Raw genomic sequence first — 21,435 nt, forward strand, 5'->3', positions numbered from 1 at the left:
AAAAACTTGGGACCTCAGCTGGTATGTTTACTGGTCATGGGTTCCACTGTGTTGCAGGGTTTGTTTCCAGCCAAATCTTGGCAAGCTGCTTTCTCACCAAGGGGCTCTCCTTCTAGCCCAGCCAATGAAGGAGCCATTATCCTTCTCAGTGAGCATGGAAATCACCTTCAGCAGGCCTTGAGTGCTTTCCTTCACAGTCTGGGGGGGCCTGCAAAAGGAAAACAAGGCTGTTAGGAAAGAAAAAAGCTGCATATGCCAAATCAAATATATTAACCACAGGCAAGAGCTCTTTGCTTGGCATCTTATGTTCTTAGAGATGTGAGGTAGAGAACCACATTTGTGTTGCACTGGGACTTCCCACACTACTGCAGGTCTACAATGAAAGGCAGCATCCTCAAAATTTCTATCTTTACACTGAGAAGCTGAGCCAAAGCTGTGCCTTTGTCCTAAAACATCAATGATTCTTCCACCTTTGAGGAAGCAGTGTGTTTCTTGCATGCCACCGCTGAATTGATAGGTACTGTCACTGAGCTGCTAGCCCCTCCTCAGTCACATGTAGCACTGAAAAGACCTAAGGACCGGACTTCAGGGAATCCTGCTCCTGTAGCCAAGGACCTTTCAGGAGAGTCTAGCAACACATGCTGGCAGGTGGGGACCCTGGCCCAGCATGTACCATGGTGCTGCAATTACAGGAGGTGGTGTGGCAGGGAGCAGGATTCTGTAGAGGGACATTAAGATTAGAAACTGGCCAGTGCATCTGGGTGGCTTTGGAGAAAGCAGATGGGGGCTCCAGTTTGTAGACATTAGAGTTCACCTAAAGGTTTAAATAAATTGTGTGGTTTTCACATTGCAGCCTGTTTTTGGAACACCTTACCAGGCTTGGGTGTGTACTGGCTTTCTGCAAGAGAAGTTCAATAATCAAAACAGAATTCAATGATAATGTCGTGCTAAACTGGGTTAACAAGTCAGGTCCTGCTAGCAAAACTATGCAAAGTTCTGGCTGTATTTCCTGGGCGAGCAGTGCTTGCTCTAGGAATAATGTCACAGCTGCTGATATGTGTTTCTAGCCAAAGTTTTCATTTGCATTGTTGGAAATGTTCAGGAAACCCACCTGCTCTGTTTTCATTCTGATTTTCACCCAGCCAGGGTGTACAGAGGTGCAGATAATCCCATAGTCCTTGTACTCCAAAGCCAGGCACATGGTAAGCATGTTGAGAGCAAACTGCAGACAAAACACACCATAAGCATAGGCAAAGTCCTATGGCAGTGGGCTTGGCCCCTGCCTCACACACAGCCCTGCCAGATGAAAAGAAGGGCAGGTCTGTAGGGAGAGGAGGTGCCCAGCCAGTGTGGGAATATGCAGCAGCACTGTAGAGTTGCAGGGCAGTTCCAGTGTCCATCACCAGAGCAAACTACTGTACCAGCACTAAGGTGGACCAAGGAAGACTCTAACCCCCTGAACAGCCTAGCTTGATCCTGTAGAGTGCAGAAACAGTAAAGAAAACAGTGGACACACCCAGCTGTTAGCTCTGGCCAGAGCTCTCCCTAGGATCTCAGGCCACCCTGAAGCATCAAAGATCACAGAACAGAGGAAATCAGCAGCCCCACAGCTATGGCTCACAGCTTTGTGTTACATAGATATCAATAACCTCTCCATACCCTGGGAGAAGTGAGGGGCTCACAGTATCACAGAATCACAGAATCACAGAATGGTTGAGGTTGGAAGGGACCTCAGGAGATCATCTAGTCCAACCCCCCCCTGCTCAAGCAGGGTCACCTAGAGCACATTGCACAGGATCGCGTCCAGGCAGGTTTTGAATATCTCCAGAGAAGGAGACTCCACCACCTCTCGGGGCAACCTGTTCCAGTGCTCTGTCACCCTCACAGTGAAAAAGTATTTTCTCATGTTCAGATGGAACTGTCTGTGTTTTAGTTTGTGCCCGTTGCCTCGCGTCTTGTCGCTCTGCACCACTGAAAAGAGTCTGGTCCCATCCTCTTGACACCCTCCCTTCAGAAACTTGTACACATTAGTAAGATCCCCTCTCAGCCTTCTCTTCTCCAAGCTAAACAGGCCCAGCTCTCTCAATCTTTCCTCATAAGAGAGACGCTCCAGTCCCCTAATCATCTTCGTAGCCCTCCGCTGGACTCTCTCCAGTAGTGCCACATCCCTCTTGTACTGGGGAGCCCAGAACTGGACGCAGTACTCCAGATGTGGCCTCACCAGGGCTGAGGAGAGGGGGACAATCACCTCCCTCGACCTGCTGGCAACACTCTTCCTGACGCACCCCAGGATACCATTGGCCTTCTTGGCCACAAGGGCACCTTGCTGCCTCATGCTTAACTTGGTGTCCACCAGCACTCCCAGGTCCTTCTCCGCAGAGCTGCTTTCCAGCAGGTCAGCCCCCAACCTGTACTGCTGCATGGGGTTATTCCTCCCAAGGTGCAGGACCTTGCACTTCCCTTTGTTGAACTTCAGGAGGTTCCTCTCTGCCCACCTCTCCAGCCTGTCCAAGTCTCTTTGAATGGCAGCACAGCCCTCTGGTGTATCAGCCACTCCTCCCAGTTTTGTATCATCAGCAAACTTGCTGAGGGTGCACTCTGTGCCTTCATCCAGGTCATTGATGAAGAAGTTGAACAAGACTGGACCCAGTACTGACCCCTGGGGGACACCGCTAGCTACAGGCCTCCAACTAGACTCTGTGCCACTGATCACAACCCTCTGAGCTCTGCCATTCAGACAGTAAGCCAATGCCTGGGCCCCTCCCCAGCACCAGGAGAGCGGGCAGGCCTGTGATGCTGGTGCCATGTTTCCATGCACGGTTGCTGCTTGAGCATGAGCTTCACAGTGAAGTAACAGCTCTGACTGCTGGCTGAGAGCAGGAAGGGAGGTGGTAAAGGATAGTCACTTGTATCCCCATCTCACATGGTACCTTGCTGAAGCAGTAACCAGGATTTTGATCGATGTCCCAGAAACCAACTTCTTCTAGAGAACCAGCTAAGCTGGCCATGTGGACAATGGCAGCTTTTCAGGAGCTCAGCCCTCTCTGCTGGTTCTCCTGGGCAGCCTTCTTCAGAAAAATCAGGAATGCCTAGAGAGAGTGTGTCCATCAGCTGGATTGTACTCTTGATGCTGTCCCAATATTTCAAGAGAAGAGAAAAACAGACGCTGTGGCCTCTGGCCTGAGTCTTTGGTTCAGACAGTGGCTGGGAAAAATTCTGCAGCTTTTGGATTAGAAAATCTAAACCTTGGGGTCCTAAAAATGAGACATTTCCAGAATCATAAAAAAGCCCCCTAACCACCCTATGCCTTGGGTTTCCAACCCTTTCCAGAGCTACCTCTGCTCAGTGCATGACAGTGCTGCGAATCTCCAGATTCTCTGGCAAATCCTTACCTGGCTCACTTGCAGGGGCCCAGTTATGTTGGTCAGATATCTAAGCAATGCATTCTCTGTGTTCTCCGTCTCCAGTGCACTATTCTGCATGATGCCAGCACAGTTTATTAATAGGTTCAGTCTGCACCCCCTCAACTCTCTTGGCTGCAGCTTTTATGCTGTTGGGTCAGTGACATCTGTGGAGATACCACATGACATTGCAGAGCATCATCTGTGCATCAGGATTACTTTTTCTTTTAGTCCTGCTAGCTATTGAGATGCCAATCCAACTTCATCAGAAGGAAGGTAGCCTTAATCTCTAGCAGAGCACATGTCCTCAAAATTCCTCTCCCTGCTCTCTCCCAACATCCCACCGCTCCTAGCAATCTTAGGGTCAATTTCCCATTAAAATTCATTAAAGTAATCCTTTCCACCTTAAAACTCCTCCGCAAACCAACCTGTGCTATTGTATTTGCCAATCATCTGCCCTTGGTAGGCATTTACTACAAGCCAAAATGATGGCTTTTTCACCCCTGTTCCTTGCTTGTTTTCCTCTCCCACTTTTACCCACTGCTGCTCTTCCATGTGGGCGCCAATGACACCAAGGGCAAACTGGAGACCATCAAGCAGGATTTCAGAGCTCTGGGGATGGTGGTCAAGGGTCTGGGAGCCCAGGTCATCTTCTCCTCAATCCTGCCAGTGAGGGGGATGGATGAGAGGAGGAGGAGAAGGACTTTCCAGGTTAACGACTGGCTGCGCCGCTGGTGTTGGCAACAGGGTTTTGGTTTCTACGACCATGGGACCCTGTTTGAAGATCGACAACTGATGGCGAGAGATGGGATCCACCTCACGAGGCGGGGCACGCGGGTCTTTGCCAACAGGTTGGCCAACCTGGTAAGGAGGGCTTTAAACTAGGAAAGATGGGGGAAGGGGAGAGTTATAGTGACAGGGTAGTTGGCAAAAGACTGCTCAAGTCAGGATGCCTCCAACAGGTGAATGCAGCCAGGGAAGTGCACATGGGATGTGGCTATGGAGGACCCTCTTTTACCCCTCCTGGGAAACCTGCATGCTCGATCACCTCCCTGAAATGCCTGTACATCAATGCACGCAGCTTGGGGAACAAATAGGAAGAACTAGAGATCTGTGTGCGGTCGCAGGGCCATGATCTCATTGCCATTACAGAGACATGGTGGGATAGCTCGCATGACTGGAGTGCTGTCATGGATGGCTACATGCTTTTTAGGAAAGACAGGCCAGGAAAGCGAGGTGGTGGAGTTGGTCTTTATGTGAGAGAGCAACTGGAATGTATCGAGCTGTGCCTAGGGGTGGATGAAGAGCGAGTCGAGAGCTTATGGGTAAGGATCAAAGGGCAGGCTAGCATGGGTGACACTGTTGTGGGTGTTTACTACAGGCCACCTGATCAGGATGAGGAAGGTGATGAGGCCTTCTACAGACAGCTGGAAGTAGCCTCACAATCCCAGGCCCTGGTTCTCATGGGGGACTTCAACCACCCCGATATCTGCTGGAAAGACAACACAGCTAGGCACAAACAGTCCTGGAGGTTCCTGCGGAGCATTGGTGACAACTTCTTGACACAGGTGGTGGAGGAGCCAACAAGTAGAGGTGTGCTGCTGGACCTCATACTAACAAACAAAGAAGGACTGGTGGAAGATGTGAAGGTTGGGGGCTGCCTTGGCTGCAGTGACCATGAGATGGTGGAGTTCAGGATCCTGCGAGGAGGCAGCAGGGCACCAAGTAGGATCGCAACCCTGGACTTCAGGAGAGCAAACTTTGGCCTCTTCAGGGACCTACTTGGAGTAATCCCATGGGTGAGGGCCCTAGAAGGAAGGAGTGTTCAAGAGAGCTGGTTAATATTCAAACATCACTTCCTCCAGGCTCAAGAGCGGTGCATCCCTATGAGTAGGAAGTCAAGCAAAGGAGGCAGGAGACCTGCATGGATGAGCAAGGAGCTCCTGGCAAAACTCAACCAGAAGAAGGAAGTCTACAGAAAGTGGAAAGGGGGACAGGCCACTTGGGAGGAATATAGGAACGTTGTCAGAGTATGCAGGGATGCGACGAGGAAGGCTAAGGCCCGTTTGGAATTAAATCTGGCAAGGGATGTCAAGGACAGCAAGAAGGGCTTCTTCAAATACATCAGCAGCAAGAGGAAGACTAGGGAAAATGTGGGCCCTTTGCTGAATGGGGTGGGTGCCCTGGTGACGAAGGATGTAGAGAAGGCAGAGTTACTGAATGCCGCCTTTGCTTCAGTCTTTACTGCTAAGGACAGCCCTCAGGAACCCCAGATCCTGGAGGCAAGAGAGAAAGTCTGGAGAGAGGAAGACTTTCCCTTGGTCGAGGAGGATCGGGTTAGAGATCATTTAAGCAAACTTGACACGCACAAATCCATGGGCCCTGATGGGATGCACCCACGAGTGCTGAGGGAGCTGGCGGACATTATTGCTAAGCCACTCTCCATCATCTTTGAAAGGTCATGGAGAACAGGAGAGGTGCCCGAGGACTGGAAGAAAGCCAATGTCACCCCAGTCTTCAAAAAGGGCAAGAAGGAGGACCCAGGGAACTACAGGCCAGTCAGCCTCACCTGCATCCCTGCAAAGGTGATGCAGCAGCTCATCCTGGAGGCCATCTCCAAGCATGTGGAGGACAAGAAAGTGATCAGGAGTAGTCAGCAGGGCTTCACCAAGGGGAAATCATGCTTAACCAATCTGATAGCCTTCTGTGATGAAATGACTGGCTGGGTAGATGAGGGGAGAGCAGTGGATGTTGTCTACCTTGACTTCAGCAAGGCTTTTGATACTGTCTCCCATAACATCCTCATAGACAAGCTCAGGGAGTGTGGGCTAGATGAGTGGACAGGGAGGTGGATTGAGAAGTGGCAGAATGGCAGAGCTCAGAGGGTTGTGATCAGCGGCACAGAGTCTAGTTGGAGGCCTGTAGCTAGCGGTGTCCCCCAGGGGTCAGTACTGGGTCCAGTCTTGTTCAACTTCTTCATCAATGACCTGGATGAAGGCACAGAGTGCACCCTCAGCAAGTTTGCTGATGATACAAAACTGGGAGGAGCGGCCGATACACCAGAGGGCTGTGCTGCCATTCAAAGAGACCTGGACAGGCTGGAGAGGTGGGCAGAGAGGAACCTCCTGAAGTTCAACAAAGGTAAGTGCAGGGTCCTGCACCTAGGGAGGAATAACCCCATGCAGCAGTGCAGGTTGGGGGCTGACCTGCTGGAAAGCAGCTCTGCGGAGAAGGACCTGGGAGTGCTGGTGGACACCAAGTTCAGCATGAGCCAGCAAGGTGCCCTTGTGGCCAAGACGGCCAATGGTATCCTGGGGTGCATCAGGAAGAGTGTTGCCAGCAGGTCGAGGGAGGGGATCCTGCCCCTCTGCTCAGCCCTGGTGAGGCCACATCTGGGGTCCTGTGTCCAGTTCTGGGCTCCCCAGTACAAGAGAGATGTGGCACTACTGGAGAGAGTCCAGCGGAGGGCTACGAAGATGATTAGGGGACTGGAGCGTCTCTCTTATGAGGAAAGATTGAGAGAGCTGGGCCTGTTTAGCCTGGAGAAGAGAAGGCTGAGAGGGGATCTTATCAACATGTACAAGTTTCTGAAGGGAGGGTGTCAAGAGGATGGGTCCAGAGTCTTTTCAGTGGTGCAGAGCGACAGGACGCGAGGCAACAGGCACAAACTGAAACACAGACAATTCCATCTGAACATGAGGAAATACTTCTTCACTGTGAGGGTGACAGAGCACTGGAAGAGGTTGCCCAGAGAGGTTGTGGAGTCTCCTTCTCTGGAGATATTCAAAACCCGCCTGGATGCAATCCTGTGCAATGTGCTCTAGGTGACCCTGCTTGAGCAGGGGGGTTGGACTAGATGATCTCCAGAAGTCCCTTCCAACCTCAGTGATTCTGTGATTCTATGAAGCTGGCTCTGTGGTCTGGTGCTCTGGCAACTGGGGACCGTCTGAGGGTGCCCCAGAGCTGCCGACTGACAGCTGTGTTGCAGAGCTGGGCTGACTGGTCAGGAAGCCTGGCAGGGACCCTGTCCTGGGCATAGCTGGCAGGTGATGGGTCAAGACCACGGAAGGGGAGCTTCCCAAAGCCCTGGTCAGTGTGCAAGAGCACCAGCCCTCATGCCAGTGGTGACATGCACTGGGAAGCACGGGAAGGGTCTCTCATGGGCTTTACTGCAGAGTCGCCTGCTCCTGCCTCTGTGGGACGGGGTAGTGCAGGGAGCTCAGGTCTGAAAGATAAGGCAGCTCCTGTGGCAGGTGAGTCACATCCCGCAGACGCAGAGAGCCTTTCTGTGTCATCCAGTGCCTCCCAGGAGCCACAAGGAAAAAGGGTATTCTCCGAGGGGATTTGGCAGAAGACAGGACTAGGACTGCCCTGGAGCTCGACGCACAAGCAAGCCCAGGATGGCTGTTGCAACAGAGGAAATGCCCTGGTCCTTGTGCCTGCTCAGAGCTCTATTGTGGGTCCGATAGGGTCCCCCACTTCCTTTCAGGCTAAGCTGCCCCCAAGGGGGGAGGCCTGGCTTGCTGGGGCAATAGGGAGCCCTTTCCCTGGCTGGGAATCGAACCCAGGCCGCGGCAGTGAGAGTGCCGAATCCTGACCACTAGACCACCAGGGAGGAGATGCCCAAGCTGCCCGTGCACCTGCTGGTGGGCACCAGCCCAGCCCTGTGGGGGACCAGCCCCTCCAACCACAGCCCCACACAGCCGGTCAGGAAGGCAAATTGCCACGGCAGCCAGAGCCTTCCCGGGCAACTTCGCAGGCATTCTTCCTTCTTTCTGAGAATGCTGCCCTCAGAGGGCCAGGGCCTCTGGGCAGAGGGCACCTTGCAACAGGAAGGCCCAGGGAGCGCAAGGCAGTGATGTGGAGGGGGCTGGTCACCGCTGCACACAGGTTTGCGCCGTGAGCTATTGGCAGTGTGGTTGAGGCAAGGGCCTTGGGGCTCTTTCTGCACATTCAAATGCCCTTTTGCGCTGCTGAGATGGCCCCGGCTCTAGTCACGACACGCTGCCAGGAGGACACAACCAGTCGAGCTTCATAGCTCCTAACACCTTGGCAAAAACACCCTCCTGCATTGAATTCGGCTGCAGCTCTCCTAAGTGCGCCTCTGTGGGACGAAACTGCCCGTATTTCCGTTTCAAGCCAAGAGGGCTCACACACTGCTGTGCTCACAGAGCACTGAACTGGCTCCCTGGGAGGGGAGTCTCTCCTCTGCCAGCGTCAGTCCATCGCCACGCAGAGAGGAAGCCACCATGTGCCTCACTCGAATGCCTGCTCTGAAACAACCCCTGCCCCAAGCACTTCTTATTCTGGAAGTCTCTGAGAAATGGTCCTGAGGGCGCTGGCAGGGTCTGATGGTGCTGGGGCTCACAGGAAGCACAGACACCACTCAGTACCTATGGGCAGTGGACCCCGGGTGCTCAGGGCCCGTCCAGGAGAGGAGCCTCCTGCTGCTGGCACCACTTCTACACTTTGCTCCGTGCAGGGGTGGCCAGAGGGAGAGGAGCAAATCCCTCGCCCTGAGTCACCTCAGCCAGGTCAGCAGTGCTGTGTGTGTGGCCGCTGTCCTGCCTCCAGCACCAGGAGCAGAGCAGGTGGGCACGGGAAGTGCCCTCTAAGGAGAGCTGCGCCCACCAGCTCTCTCTCGACACACAGCGTGTGGGAAAGCGACGCTGGAAGAGACTGAGAAAAAGCCTGTCCCCGAGCCACCTCCACCACGTGGTGCGTGCACATGCCCTCCACCTGCGCTGCTCTCTGTGCATGCAGCAGCACGGGAACCGGGCTGCAGCTCTGGCTCGGCCTTTCCCTGGCTCTTGGGATAGGGCCCAAGATCAGGGGCATTGCCAGTCCCTCAGCGCTGAGGTGTGCGATGACACAGAAGGGAGCATCACCGAGATAGTCCTTGGTGGGGGTCTCTGTGGCGCAATGGGTGAGCGCGCTCGGCTGTTAACCGAGAGGCTGGTGGTTCGAGCCCACCCAGGGACGGCCTCCTTTTGGCAGCACGTGTGGTGGGCTTGCCAGCAGGGACCCGCTGCTGTGCAATGTCCCTGAGCATCAACAGGTGCTCACAGTGCACCACCCACCACACTGGTGCCCTCGCCACAGTCCCTGAGCATCAACAGAGCACCACCCACCACACTGGTGCCCTCGCCACAGCCACGCTGAGTGACACTCCTCAGCGTCCTCAGCACCTGCTGAGGGGAATCGGGTGCTGGCTTCTCCCACATCCCTCCTGGGAAACTGCTCCTCTGCAGAGTGAGTGGCTCTGGCTGCCTGCAGTTGTGCTGCTGCCCTTGTGGGCAGCGCTGCCCTGCCGTGACCCATGTGCCAAGGCCTGAGCCCTGCGGTAGAGGCCTCTTGGCACCCTTAGCAGTGGTTCCGTCTCATACCATGAAGATCCTGCATGCAGGCCTCAGAGGAGGCCGCTGCTCAGCCTTTTGCTTTGGCTTGGGCCTGACCACAGGAGCCTGCAGCACCTGCTCCTCAGCAGAGAGGCAGGATTTGCCTTTTTCCCTTCCCCGGCGGGGCTTCCACTCCCAGGCAGAGACAGCACCAACTCTCCAGCAAGCGGGCTGGCCACTCAGTGCCCAAGGAAGTGTGACTGGACCCTGGGTCAAACTCTGCTTCCAGAAGATTTACCTAGCCATTTAATCCCGTCATGGTTTTGTTGTCCAAGTAAATCCCCAGAATTTATGCATCCGCTGTACAAATGAGAGTTAGGTCCCGAGAAGTGATGCTGTCTGTGCGGGGGTGAACTTCCTCTTAAGGCCGAGGTGGCAATGGGCAAATCTTGTGTCTTCTCCCTCGAGTGGCTGGAGGGTCCACGTGCTTGGCATTTGTGACCAAGATTAGCTTGGAGTTGCTGCAGCTGCTTTGACTCTTGGTCTTGGAGCAGAGCATTTGTCTGAGAAGGAAAACTCTCCTTTTGGAGCCCTGAGGACACAGCTGAGCTGGCGGGACAGAAGTGCTGCATCAACACCCACAGGACCCCTACCTTGCCTGGCCTCTCTTCCGAGGACGAGGAATGGGGTCACTCCAGGGAGGTACCAGGGGATGGCTCACATTTGCTCCTTTGTGCCTCTGGGGGCAGTGAAAAACCAGAGCAAACAGATAAAGCGGAGGAGAAGGAGAGCTTGAGAAGGGCTGGGGCAGTGCTCTGGAACTATCAGCTGGCCAGAAATCTCAGCAGCCTGAGACAACAAAACCTGATGGCATGGGCTACGAATCCGCCTTTCTGAGAAACCGGAGCCAAAATCCAGCTCCTTACACCGCTCAGCTACATCACCTCACGCAACATATCCGCTGTGGTATGCACATGCCTTCCCCCTACACCACCCTCTGTCCAGCTGGCTACACGAGCCGCTCTTTGCGGAGTTGTCCTTTCCTCATCGCCAGCCCCTGGACATGCTGTGAAACCGCCCCGTAACTTCCTTCAGTGCAGTTCTTTGCCATCCCCAAGAACGGATAGTTCTGAAACGGCGAATATAGAGCGTGAACTTGCCCCCCCACTCCTAGGGAGGCACGTGAGGGCTTGCTCTGTTCAGGTGCTGGTCCGCAAGGACACAGCCTCACATTTTCTGGCTTCTCCCTGCTAGCTTGCCTTCACCTGACAGCTCTGACTACTCAGCCTTGCCGCTCCGTGGTAATGGGGATATGCGCACATCTGCTGAAAGCAGGGACTGAGTCCCCAGGCGCAAGGATTGTGTTCCCAGCCCTCACAGGCTGTGGGGCCAACGGCTTGCTGAGGAGCGCTGAGAGCAGGCTGTTCAGGTGGGCTAGAAGGAGACTCCCAGGGAAGGAAGCGCTTCCCTTGGTTGGCTTCCTGCCTTGCGAGAAGGCTTCCAGCCTCCCTTAGGTAAGGGGCGGGCTACTGGAGACAGGACTTTTGTTCTGCCCCTTCTCCTGGCATGCGGTGGGGTCCTGGCAGTTGAGGCTGGCGGCAAATGCGCGTGATGGGGCTGCAGAGTCAGGTGAGCTTTTGTTGCTCGTGTGAGCGTGCATGGGGGCCGGATGCTGCAGGATGCTGCAGGAAGGGCAGTTATGAGGCCCTTGCTGTTCCCACCCTGTTGCCTGAAGGAGGCAGGAGGGGAATATGGCCCAAGGAGGAAAGGCAATCGCATGGGCAGCTGTGATCGTATAGTGGTTAGTACTCTGCGTTGTGGCCGCAGCAACCTCGGTTCGAATCCGAGTCACAGCAAGGGTTTTGCAAAGCCCGCTGCCTGACAAGGAGACTTTGAAAAGACGAGGGAGGCACCTGCAAGGACGGGCCAACGCGTTGGTTTCCCAAGAGGCCATGGCCTAGGAAGGAGGTACAAGCTCTTCTGTGCTCTCTGCTCCAAACATTCCACGGGCTCATGCCTAAAATGATTTCCTGGTTTCTAGTGATTGTGCAATGTCTTCTCCTGTGGGGCTGCCGTGGCAGCTGCGCCTGCCTCTGGGAAAGCATTCAAGTTTCTCCATTCGCCAGGCAAAGCTTGAGAACTGAGAGACTCTGCCTGGAAAGCACCCAGCTCTTCACCTCCCCTTTCTCTTGCCCTTGCTCCCCATTTTGCAATAAGGGGACTCTCAGCTCCACACCGAAACCACCCTGCAACCCTAGCCCAACTGCAACTGCCACCCCACTCCATAGAGACCCAACACCACTAGCTCTTCCCCGGGAGAAAGAGGACGTTTTTTTCTTCACGGGGAGCGTGTGACTTTTCTGAGGCTGTGCCACCACGCTTGAACTCTTTATTCCTGTTCCGGCCAAGCTGTAAGCTGGCTGTGGGAAGGACACCCTCCATGGAAGGGCGGAGCTCCCTTTCTGCCTTGCCTGCAGAGTGAGAGGAGCTGTGAGGCGGCAGGTTTTGCCTGCAGCTCCACCCCAGTGCGCGGCTGCGGAGAGCCAAGAGTGCTTCCTCCTGGCCTGCCTGGAGGTGGAAAGGTTGTCTAGGAAGGATCTGCCACAGCGAGGCTGGGCAGCTGGTGCTGGGAGAGCATCCGCCTGGAGGGGAAATGCTGAAAAGCCAAAGGAAAATGATAGCGTCTGAGCACTGAGTGGGGTCTGGACGCTCTGGGGAAGAGGTGCACCTGCTGCAGAGAAGAGAAGGGAGGAGAGCCCAGCTCTGCCGCCGGGGTCCTGAACTGAGTGCTATGTGGGCAGGTCAAGCCCAGGTCAAGCCTGGAACGGCCCCAAGTGCTTCTGCTGTTCCAAGGTGTCTGTATTGACGGTTCCCAGCATGTCTGTATTGCGACAGATATCACTGCTAGAAAGCTGCACTGCCCAAGGGAAGGGGAAGCACTGCTTGGTCAAAAGACCATGCTCCAGGTGAGGCTTGAACTCACACCCTCAGCATCCCTCTGCTTCGCACTGCTGTATAAGTACTGTGCGCTGGCCCATTGCGCCACTGGAGCACACTTGGAAAGGTGGACTGGAGCCCACGAGCAAACATTTTTGCCTGTGATCACCATGGCTCATCAGCATTAACCTGGCACCTCTAGTGCTTTGTTCCCGGTTCGGAGGAGATGCATGGACAGGCTTCAGGGAGCCCAGAGTTTGGAAAAGGCTGACAGGGCTGTTGAGCAGCCTTGAGCTGACCGTGGTTTACAGGGAGCTACTAGGTGCAGCTTTGAAAACTAATTCAAGAAAGCTCTAAAAAAATCAACCCCGTCCATGAGGCAAGAGAAGGGCAAGCACAGGCATGCTGCTTTCCTGCCCCTTGGCCTTTTCTGCTACAGCCTGTGACTTGCAGAGCTGTGGAGGACCCGGGGGTCTTGGTGGCCTGTCTCCCCACCACGTACCACAGCAGGATTGCAGAGCTGGACCTCGGAGGTGCTCCTGGCCTAGCAGGTCCAGGGGACAGGAGCATCCTCGGAGTATCCCTGAGGCCAATGGCAGACAGGACAGGGCTGGAGCCCAGGAAGGAGCAAAACGTGGCTCTGTGTCATGCCCCGTAGGGAGGGAGGCATGGTCTTGGAGAACACCCTGTGGGGATGGGGATGCCCCCAGCACAAGGAGGGGGGAGTTCATGGCCTCATACAGCTCCTGGGGTGGCAGGGGCTCTGCCTTCCTCCCCTGGGTGTGCCCAGCAGGGGCCGTGCAGGAGGGGAAAGGGCATCTGCTCCCCACCCTCAGAGCCCCAACCTGGGTGCCTGAGGGGCTCCCCTGGCCCACGGGGCATTGCACACACTTGTGCATGCGGAAGGGCAGGCATCTCCACCTGCAGGCAGCAGTCAGTGGTTGCAGGGATGGGGACACTATGCGCCCTCCAGGCGATGAACAGAGCACAGCTGCACTCCGCTGCAACTCTCCTCCTCTGCCCTTAACTCTTCCCCATACAATCCTGAGAAGGGCTCCAGGGTCCCCAGACACCAGCCCCTATTGCACCCCGGGGCTGTGGGCACATCCGGTGCAGCTGTGTCCTGGTCACCATGCTCTTGCTGCAAAAAAGCAGGGCAGGTGGCTGCTGTTGTTCGTGTTTGCCTGCTCATTACTGTGAGGGAGAAGTTGTTAAAAAGCCCCACAGCCAAGAGTAACAATCTGTTTTGGTGAGGCATAACTTTATCATCCCTCCCTTCAACAGAGGCAACCTTTGGTGCTTTTGCCCTGGCACTTTGTGTCCTGGTGTATATTGCAAGCCTGGCACACAACTGGGGGGGCAGGGGAGGCGCACACTTGCAGCTCCTTGTTGGACGAGGCAAGAGGAAAATACTAGAGGTGCCAGGTTAATGCTGATGAGCCACGGTGATCACAGGCAAAAATGTTTGCTCGTGGGCTCCAGTCCACCTTTCCAAGTGTGCTCCAGTGGCGCAATGGGCCAGCGCGCAGTACTTATGCAGCAGTGCGAAGCAGAGGGATGCTGAGGGTGTGAGTTCAAGCCTCACCTGGAGCATGGTCTTTTGACCAAGCAGTGCTTCCCCTTCCCTTGGGCAGTGCAGCTTTCTAGCAGTGATATCTGTCGCAATACAGACATGCTGGGAACCGTCAATACAGACACCTTGGAACAGCAGAAGCACTTGGGGCCGTTCCAGGCTTGACCTGGGCTTGACCTGCCCACATAGCACTCAGTTCAGGACCCCGGCGGCAGAGCTGGGCTCTCCTCCCTTCTCTTCTCTGCAGCAGGTGCACCTCTTCCCCAGAGCGTCCAGACCCCACTCAGTGCTCAGACGCTATCATTTTCCTTTGGCTTTTCAGCATTTCCCCTCCAGGCGGATGCTCTCCCAGCACCAGCTGCCCAGCCTCGCTGTGGCAGATCCTTCCTAGACAACCTTTCCACCTCCAGGCAGGCCAGGAGGAAGCACTCTTGGCTCTCCGCAGCCGCGCACTGGGGTGGAGCTGCAGGCAAAACCTGCCGCCTCACAGCTCCTCTCACTCTGCAGGCAAGGCAGAAAGGGAGCTCTGCCCTTCCATGGAGGGTGTCCTTCCCACAGCCAGCTTACAGCTTGGCCGGAACAGGAATAAAGAGTTCAAGCGTGGTGGCACAGCCTCAGAAAAGTCACACGCTCCCCGTGAAGAAAAAAACGTCCTCTTTCTCCCGGGGAAGAGCTAGTGGTGTTGGGTCTCTATGGAGTGGGGTGGCAGTTGCAGTTGGGCTAGGGTTGCAGGGTGGTTTCGGTGTGGAGCTGAGAGTCCCCTTATTGCAAAATGGGGAGCAAGGGCAAGAGAAAGGGGAGGTGAAGAGCTGGGTGCTTTCCAGGCAGAGTCTCTCAGTTCTCAAGCTTTGCCTGGCGAATGGAGAAACTTGAATGCTTTCCCAGAGGCAGGCGCAGCTGCCACGGCAGCCCCACAGGAGAAGACATTGCACAATCACTAGAAACCAGGAAATCATTTTAGGCATGAGCCCGTGGAATGTTTGGAGCAGAGAGCACAGAAGAGCTTGTACCTCCTTCCTAGGCCATGGCCTCTTGGGAAACCAACGCGTTGGCCCGTCCTTGCAGGTGCCTCCCTCGTCTTTTCAAAGTCTCCTTGTCAGGCAGCGGGCTTTGCAAAACCCTTGCTGTGACTCGGATTCGAACCGAGGTTGCTGCGGCCACAACGCAGAGTACTAACCACTATACGATCACAGCTGCCCATGCGATTGCCTTTCCTCCTTGGGCCATATTCCCCTCCTGCCTCCTTCAGGCAACAGGGTGGGAACAGCAAGGGCCTCATAACTGCCCTTCCTGCAGCATCCTGCAGCATCCGGCCCCCATGCACGCTCACACGAGCAACAAAAGCTCACCTGACTCTGCAGCCCCATCACGCGCATTTGCCGCCAGCCTCAACTGCCAGGACCCCACCGCATGCCAGGAGAAGGGGCAGAACAAAAGTCCTGTCTCCAGTAGCCCGCCCCTTACCTAAGGGAGGCTGGAAGCCTTCTCGCAAGGCAGGAAGCCAACCAAGGGAAGCGCTTCCTTCCCTGGGAGTCTCCTTCTAGCCCACCTGAACAGCCTGCTCTCAGCGCTCCTCAGCAAGCCGTTGGCCCCACAGCCTGTGAGGGCTGGGAACACAATCCTTGCGCCTGGGGACTCAGTCCCTGCTTTCAGCAGATGTGCGCATATCCCCATTACCACGGAGCGGCAAGGCTGAGTAGTCAGAGCTGTCAGGTGAAGGCAAGCTAGCAGGGAGAAGCCAGAAAATGTGAGGCTGTGTCCTTGCGGACCAGCACCTGAACAGAGCAAGCCCTCACGTGCCTCCCTAGGAGTGGGGGGGCAAGTTCACGCTCTATATTCGCCGTTTCAGAACTATCCGTTCTTGGGGATGGCAAAGAACTGCACTGAAGGAAGTTACGGGGCGGTTTCACAGCATGTCCAGGGGCTGGCGATGAGGAAAGGACAACTCCGCAAAGAGCGGCTCGTGTAGCCAGCTGGACAGAGGGTGGTGTAGGGGGAAGGCATGTGCATACCACAGCGGATATGTTGCGTGAGGTGATGTAGCTGAGCGGTGTAAGGAGCTGGATTTTGGCTCCGGTTTCTCAGAAAGGCGGATTCGTAGCCCATGCCATCAGGTTTTGTTGTCTCAGGCTGCTGAGATTTCTGGCCAGCTGATAGTTCCAGAGCACTGCCCCAGCCCTTCTCAAGCTCTCCTTCTCCTCCGCTTTATCTGTTTGCTCTGGTTTTTCACTGCCCCCAGAGGCACAAAGGAGCAAATGTGAGCCATCCCCTGGTACCTCCCTGGAGTGACCCCATTCCTCGTCCTCGGAAGAGAGGCCAGGCAAGGTAGGGGTCCTGTGGGTGTTGATGCAGCACTTCTGTCCCGCCAGCTCAGCTGTGTCCTCAGGGCTCCAAAAGGAGAGTTTTCCTTCTCAGACAAATGCTCTGCTCCAAGACCAAGAGTCAAAGCAGCTGCAGCAACTCCAAGCTAATCTTGGTCACAAATGCCAAGCACGTGGACCCTCCAGCCACTCGAGGGAGAAGACACAAGATTTGCCCATTGCCACCTCGGCCTTAAGAGGAAGTTCACCCCCGCACAGACAGCATCACTTCTCGGGACCTAACTCTCATTTGTACAGCGGATGCATAAATTCTGGGGATTTACTTGGACAACAAAACCATGACGGGATTAAATGGCTAGGTAAATCTTCTGGAAGCAGAGTTTGACCCAGGGTCCAGTCACACTTCCTTGGGCACTGAGTGGCCAGCCCGCTTGCTGGAGAGTTGGTGCTGTCTCTGCCTGGGAGTGGAAGCCCCGCCGGGGAAGGGAAAAAGGCAAATCCTGCCTCTCTGCTGAGGAGCAGGTGCTGCAGGCTCCTGTGGTCAGGCCCAAGCCAAAGCAAAAGGCTGAGCAGCGGCCTCCTCTGAGGCCTGCATGCAGGATCTTCATGGTATGAGACGGAACCACTGCTAAGGGTGCCAAGAGGCCTCTACCGCAGGGCTCAGGCCTTGGCACATGGGTCACGGCAGGGCAGCGCTGCCCACAAGGGCAGCAGCACAACTGCAGGCAGCCAGAGCCACTCACTCTGCAGAGGAGCAGTTTCCCAGGAGGGATGTGGGAGAAGCCAGCACCCGATTCCCCTCAGCAGGTGCTGAGGACGCTGAGGAGTGTCACTCAGCGTGGCTGTGGCGAGGGCACCAGTGTGGTGGGTGGTGCTCTGTTGATGCTCAGGGACTGTGGCGAGGGCACCAGTGTGGTGGGTGGTGCACTGTGAGCACCTGTTGATGCTCAGGGACATTGCACAGCAGCGGGTCCCTGCTGGCAAGCCCACCACACGTGCTGCCAAAAGGAGGCCGTCCCTGGGTGGGCTCGAACCACCAGCCTCTCGGTTAACAGCCGAGCGCGCTCACCCATTGCGCCACAGAGACCCCCACCAAGGACTATCTCGGTGATGCTCCCTTCTGTGTCATCGCACACCTCAGCGCTGAGGGACTGGCAATGCCCCTGATCTTGGGCCCTATCCCAAGAGCCAGGGAAAGGCCGAGCCAGAGCTGCAGCCCGGTTCCCGTGCTGCTGCATGCACAGAGAGCAGCGCAGGTGGAGGGCATGTGCACGCACCACGTGGTGGAGGTGGCTCGGGGACAGGCTTTTTCTCAGTCTCTTCCAGCGTCGCTTTCCCACACGCTGTGTGTCGAGAGAGAGCTGGTGGGCGCAGCTCTCCTTAGAGGGCACTTCCCGTGCCCACCTGCTCTGCTCCTGGTGCTGGAGGCAGGACAGCGGCCACACACACAGCACTGCTGACCTGGCTGAGGTGACTCAGGGCGAGGGATTTGCTCCTCTCCCTCTGGCCACCCCTGCACGGAGCAAAGTGTAGAAGTGGTGCCAGCAGCAGGAGGCTCCTCTCCTGGACGGGCCCTGAGCACCCGGGGTCCACTGCCCATAGGTACTGAGTGGTGTCTGTGCTTCCTGTGAGCCCCAGCACCATCAGACCCTGCCAGCGCCCTCAGGACCATTTCTCAGAGACTTCCAGAATAAGAAGTGCTTGGGGCAGGGGTTGTTTCAGAGCAGGCATTCGAGTGAGGCACATGGTGGCTTCCTCTCTGCGTGGCGATGGACTGACGCTGGCAGAGGAGAGACTCCCCTCCCAGGGAGCCAGTTCAGTGCTCTGTGAGCACAGCAGTGTGTGAGCCCTCTTGGCTTGAAACGGAAATACGGGCAGTTTCGTCCCACAGAGGCGCACTTAGGAGAGCTGCAGCCGAATTCAATGCAGGAGGGTGTTTTTGCCAAGGTGTTAGGAGCTATGAAGCTCGACTGGTTGTGTCCTCCTGGCAGCGTGTCGTGACTAGAGCCGGGGCCATCTCAGCAGCGCAAAAGGGCATTTGAATGTGCAGAAAGAGCCCCAAGGCCCTTGCCTCAACCACACTGCCAATAGCTCACGGCGCAAACCTGTGTGCAGCGGTGACCAGCCCCCTCCACATCACTGCCTTGCGCTCCCTGGGCCTTCCTGTTGCAAGGTGCCCTCTGCCCAGAGGCCCTGGCCCTCTGAGGGCAGCATTCTCAGAAAGAAGGAAGAATGCCTGCGAAGTTGCCCGGGAAGGCTCTGGCTGCCGTGGCAATTTGCCTTCCTGACCGGCTGTGTGGGGCTGTGGTTGGAGGGGCTGGTCCCCCACAGGGCTGGGCTGGTGCCCACCAGCAGGTGCACGGGCAGCTTGGGCATCTCCTCCCTGGTGGTCTAGTGGTCAGGATTCGGCACTCTCACTGCCGCGGCCTGGGTTCGATTCCCAGCCAGGGAAAGGGCTCCCTATTGCCCCAGCAAGCCAGGCCTCCCCCCTTGGGGGCAGCTTAGCCTGAAAGGAAGTGGGGGACCCTATCGGACCCACAATAGAGCTCTGAGCAGGCACAAGGACCAGGGCATTTCCTCTGTTGCAACAGCCATCCTGGGCTTGCTTGTGCGTCGAGCTCCAGGGCAGTCCTAGTCCTGTCTTCTGCCAAATCCCCTCGGAGAATACCCTTTTTCCTTGTGGCTCCTGGGAGGCACTGGATGACACAGAAAGGCTCTCTGCGTCTGCGGGATGTGACTCACCTGCCACAGGAGCTGCCTTATCTTTCAGACCTGAGCTCCCTGCACTACCCCGTCCCACAGAGGCAGGAGCAGGCGACTCTGCAGTAAAGCCCATGAGAGACCCTTCCCGTGCTTCCCAGTGCATGTCACCACTGGCATGAGGGCTGGTGCTCTTGCACACTGACCAGGGCTTTGGGAAGCTCCCCTTCCGTGGTCTTGACCCATCACCTGCCAGCTATGCCCAGGACAGGGTCCCTGCCAGGCTTCCTGACCAGTCAGCCCAGCTCTGCAACACAGCTGTCAGTCGGCAGCTCTGGGGCACCCTCAGACGGTCCCCAGTTGCCAGAGCACCAGACCACAGAGCCAGCTTCATAGAATCACAGAATCACTGAGGTTGGAAGGGACTTCTGGAGATCATCTAGTCCAACCCCCCTGCTCAAGCAGGGTCACCTAGAGCACATTGCACAGGATTGCATCCAGGCGGGTTTTGAATATCTCCAGAGAAGGAGACTCCACAACCTCTCTGGGCAACCTCTTCCAGTGCTCTGTCACCCTCACAGTGAAGAAGTATTTCCTCATGTTCAGATGGAATTGTCTGTGTTTCAGTTTGTGCCTGTTGCCTCGCGTCCTGTCGCTCTGCACCACTGAAAAGACTCTGGACCCATCCTCTTGACACCCTCCCTTCAGAAACTTGTACATGTTGATAAGATCCCCTCTCAGCCTTCTCTTCTCCAGGCTAAACAGGCCCAGCTCTCTCAATCTTTCCTCATAAGAGAGACGCTCCAGTCCCCTAATCATCTTCGTAGCCCTCCGCTGGACTCTCTCCAGTAGTGCCACATCTCTCTTGTACTGGGGAGCCCAGAACTGGACACAGGACCCCAGATGTGGCCTCACCAGGGCTGAGCAGAGGGGCAGGATCCCCTCCCTCGACCTGCTGGCAACACTCTTCCTGATGCACCCCAGGATACCATTGGCCTTCTTGGCCACAAGGGCACCTTGCTGCCTCATGCTGAACTTCGTGTCCACCAGCACTCCCAGGTCCTTCTCCGCAGAGCTGCTTTCCAGCAGGTCAGCCCCCAACCTGCACTGCTGCATGGGGTTATTCCTCCCTAGGTGCAGGACCCTGCACTTACCTTTGTTGAACTTCAGGAGGTTCCTCTCTGCCCACCTCTCCAGCCTGTCCAGGTCTCTTTGAATGGCAGCACAGCCCTCTGGTGTATCGGCCGCTCCTCCCAGTTTTGTATCATCAGCAAACTTGCTGAGGGTGCACTCTGTGCCTTCATCCAGGTCATTGATGAAGAAGTTGAACAAGACTGGACCCAGTACTGACCCCTGGGGGACACCGCTAGCTACAGGCCTCCAACTAGACTCTGTGCCGCTGATCACAACCCTCTGAGCTCTGCCATTCTGCCACTTCTCAATCCACCTCCCTGTCCACTCATCTAGCCCACACTCCCTGAGCTTGTCTATGAGGATGTTATGGGAGACAGTATCAAAAGCCTTGCTGAAGTCAAGGTAGACAACATCCACTGCTCTCCCCTCATCTACCCAGCCAGTCATTCCATCACAGAAGGCTATCAGATTGGTTAAGGATGATTTCCCCTTGGTGAAGCTATGCTGACTACTCCTGATCACCATCTTTTCCTCCACATGCTTGGAGATGGCCTCCAGGATGAGCTGCTGCATCACCTTTGCAGGGATGCAGGTGAGGCTGACTGGCCTGTAGTTCCCTGGGTCCTCCTTCTTGCCCTTTTTGAAGACTGGGGTGACATTGGCTTTCTTCCAGCCCTCAGGCACCTCTCCTGTTCTCCATGACCTTTCAAAGATGATGGAGAGTGGCCTAGCAATAACGTCCGCCAGCTCCCTCAGCACTCGTGGGCGCATCCCATCGGGGCCCATGGATTTGTGCGTGTCAAGTTTGCTTAAATGATCTCTAACCCGATCCTCCTTGACCAAGGGAAAGTCTTCCTTTCTCCAGACTTTCTTTCTTTTCTCCAAGGTCTGGGATTCCTGAGGGCTGTCCTTAGCAGCAAAGACTGAAGCAAAGGCGGCATTCAGTAACTCTGCCTTCTCTACATCCTTCGTCACCAGGGCACCCACCCCATTCAGCAAAGGGCCCACATTTTCCCTAGTCTTCCTCTTGC

General features: G+C 55.8%; 8 non-coding genes across 8 annotated transcripts; 4 read left to right on the forward strand and 4 right to left on the reverse strand.

The window, feature by feature from the left end:
• Nucleotides 1-7,944: 7,944 nt before the first annotated feature.
• TRNAE-CUC (transfer RNA glutamic acid (anticodon CUC)) lies at nucleotides 7,945-8,016 on the reverse strand. The gene has a single exon. It is a non-coding gene; the product is annotated as a tRNA-Glu (tRNA).
• Nucleotides 8,017-9,309: 1,293 nt separating this feature from the next.
• Nucleotides 9,310-9,383, forward strand: TRNAN-GUU (transfer RNA asparagine (anticodon GUU)). Its single transcript has one exon. It is a non-coding gene; the product is annotated as a tRNA-Asn (tRNA).
• Nucleotides 9,384-11,523: 2,140 nt separating this feature from the next.
• TRNAH-GUG (transfer RNA histidin (anticodon GUG)) lies at nucleotides 11,524-11,595 on the forward strand. Its single transcript has one exon. It is a non-coding gene; the product is annotated as a tRNA-His (tRNA).
• Nucleotides 11,596-12,697: 1,102 nt separating this feature from the next.
• TRNAI-UAU (transfer RNA isoleucine (anticodon UAU)) lies at nucleotides 12,698-12,791 on the reverse strand. Its single transcript has 2 exons — nucleotides 12,754-12,791; nucleotides 12,698-12,733 (listed from the first exon to the last, which is right to left on the reverse strand). It is a non-coding gene; the product is annotated as a tRNA-Ile (tRNA).
• Nucleotides 12,792-14,175: 1,384 nt separating this feature from the next.
• Nucleotides 14,176-14,269, forward strand: TRNAI-UAU (transfer RNA isoleucine (anticodon UAU)). Its single transcript has 2 exons — nucleotides 14,176-14,213; nucleotides 14,234-14,269. It is a non-coding gene; the product is annotated as a tRNA-Ile (tRNA).
• A 1,102-nt stretch (nucleotides 14,270-15,371) lies between these two features.
• On the reverse strand, nucleotides 15,372-15,443 carry TRNAH-GUG (transfer RNA histidin (anticodon GUG)). The gene has a single exon. It is a non-coding gene; the product is annotated as a tRNA-His (tRNA).
• A 2,140-nt stretch (nucleotides 15,444-17,583) lies between these two features.
• On the reverse strand, nucleotides 17,584-17,657 carry TRNAN-GUU (transfer RNA asparagine (anticodon GUU)). Its single transcript has one exon. It is a non-coding gene; the product is annotated as a tRNA-Asn (tRNA).
• Nucleotides 17,658-18,950: 1,293 nt separating this feature from the next.
• On the forward strand, nucleotides 18,951-19,022 carry TRNAE-CUC (transfer RNA glutamic acid (anticodon CUC)). Its single transcript has one exon. It is a non-coding gene; the product is annotated as a tRNA-Glu (tRNA).
• The last annotated feature ends 2,413 nt before the right edge of the window (nucleotides 19,023-21,435 follow it).

The sequence above is a fragment of the Apteryx mantelli genome, chromosome 10 (genome assembly GCF_036417845.1).
Source record: "Apteryx mantelli isolate bAptMan1 chromosome 10, bAptMan1.hap1, whole genome shotgun sequence".
NCBI classification, from domain to species: domain Eukaryota; kingdom Metazoa; phylum Chordata; class Aves; order Apterygiformes; family Apterygidae; genus Apteryx; species Apteryx mantelli.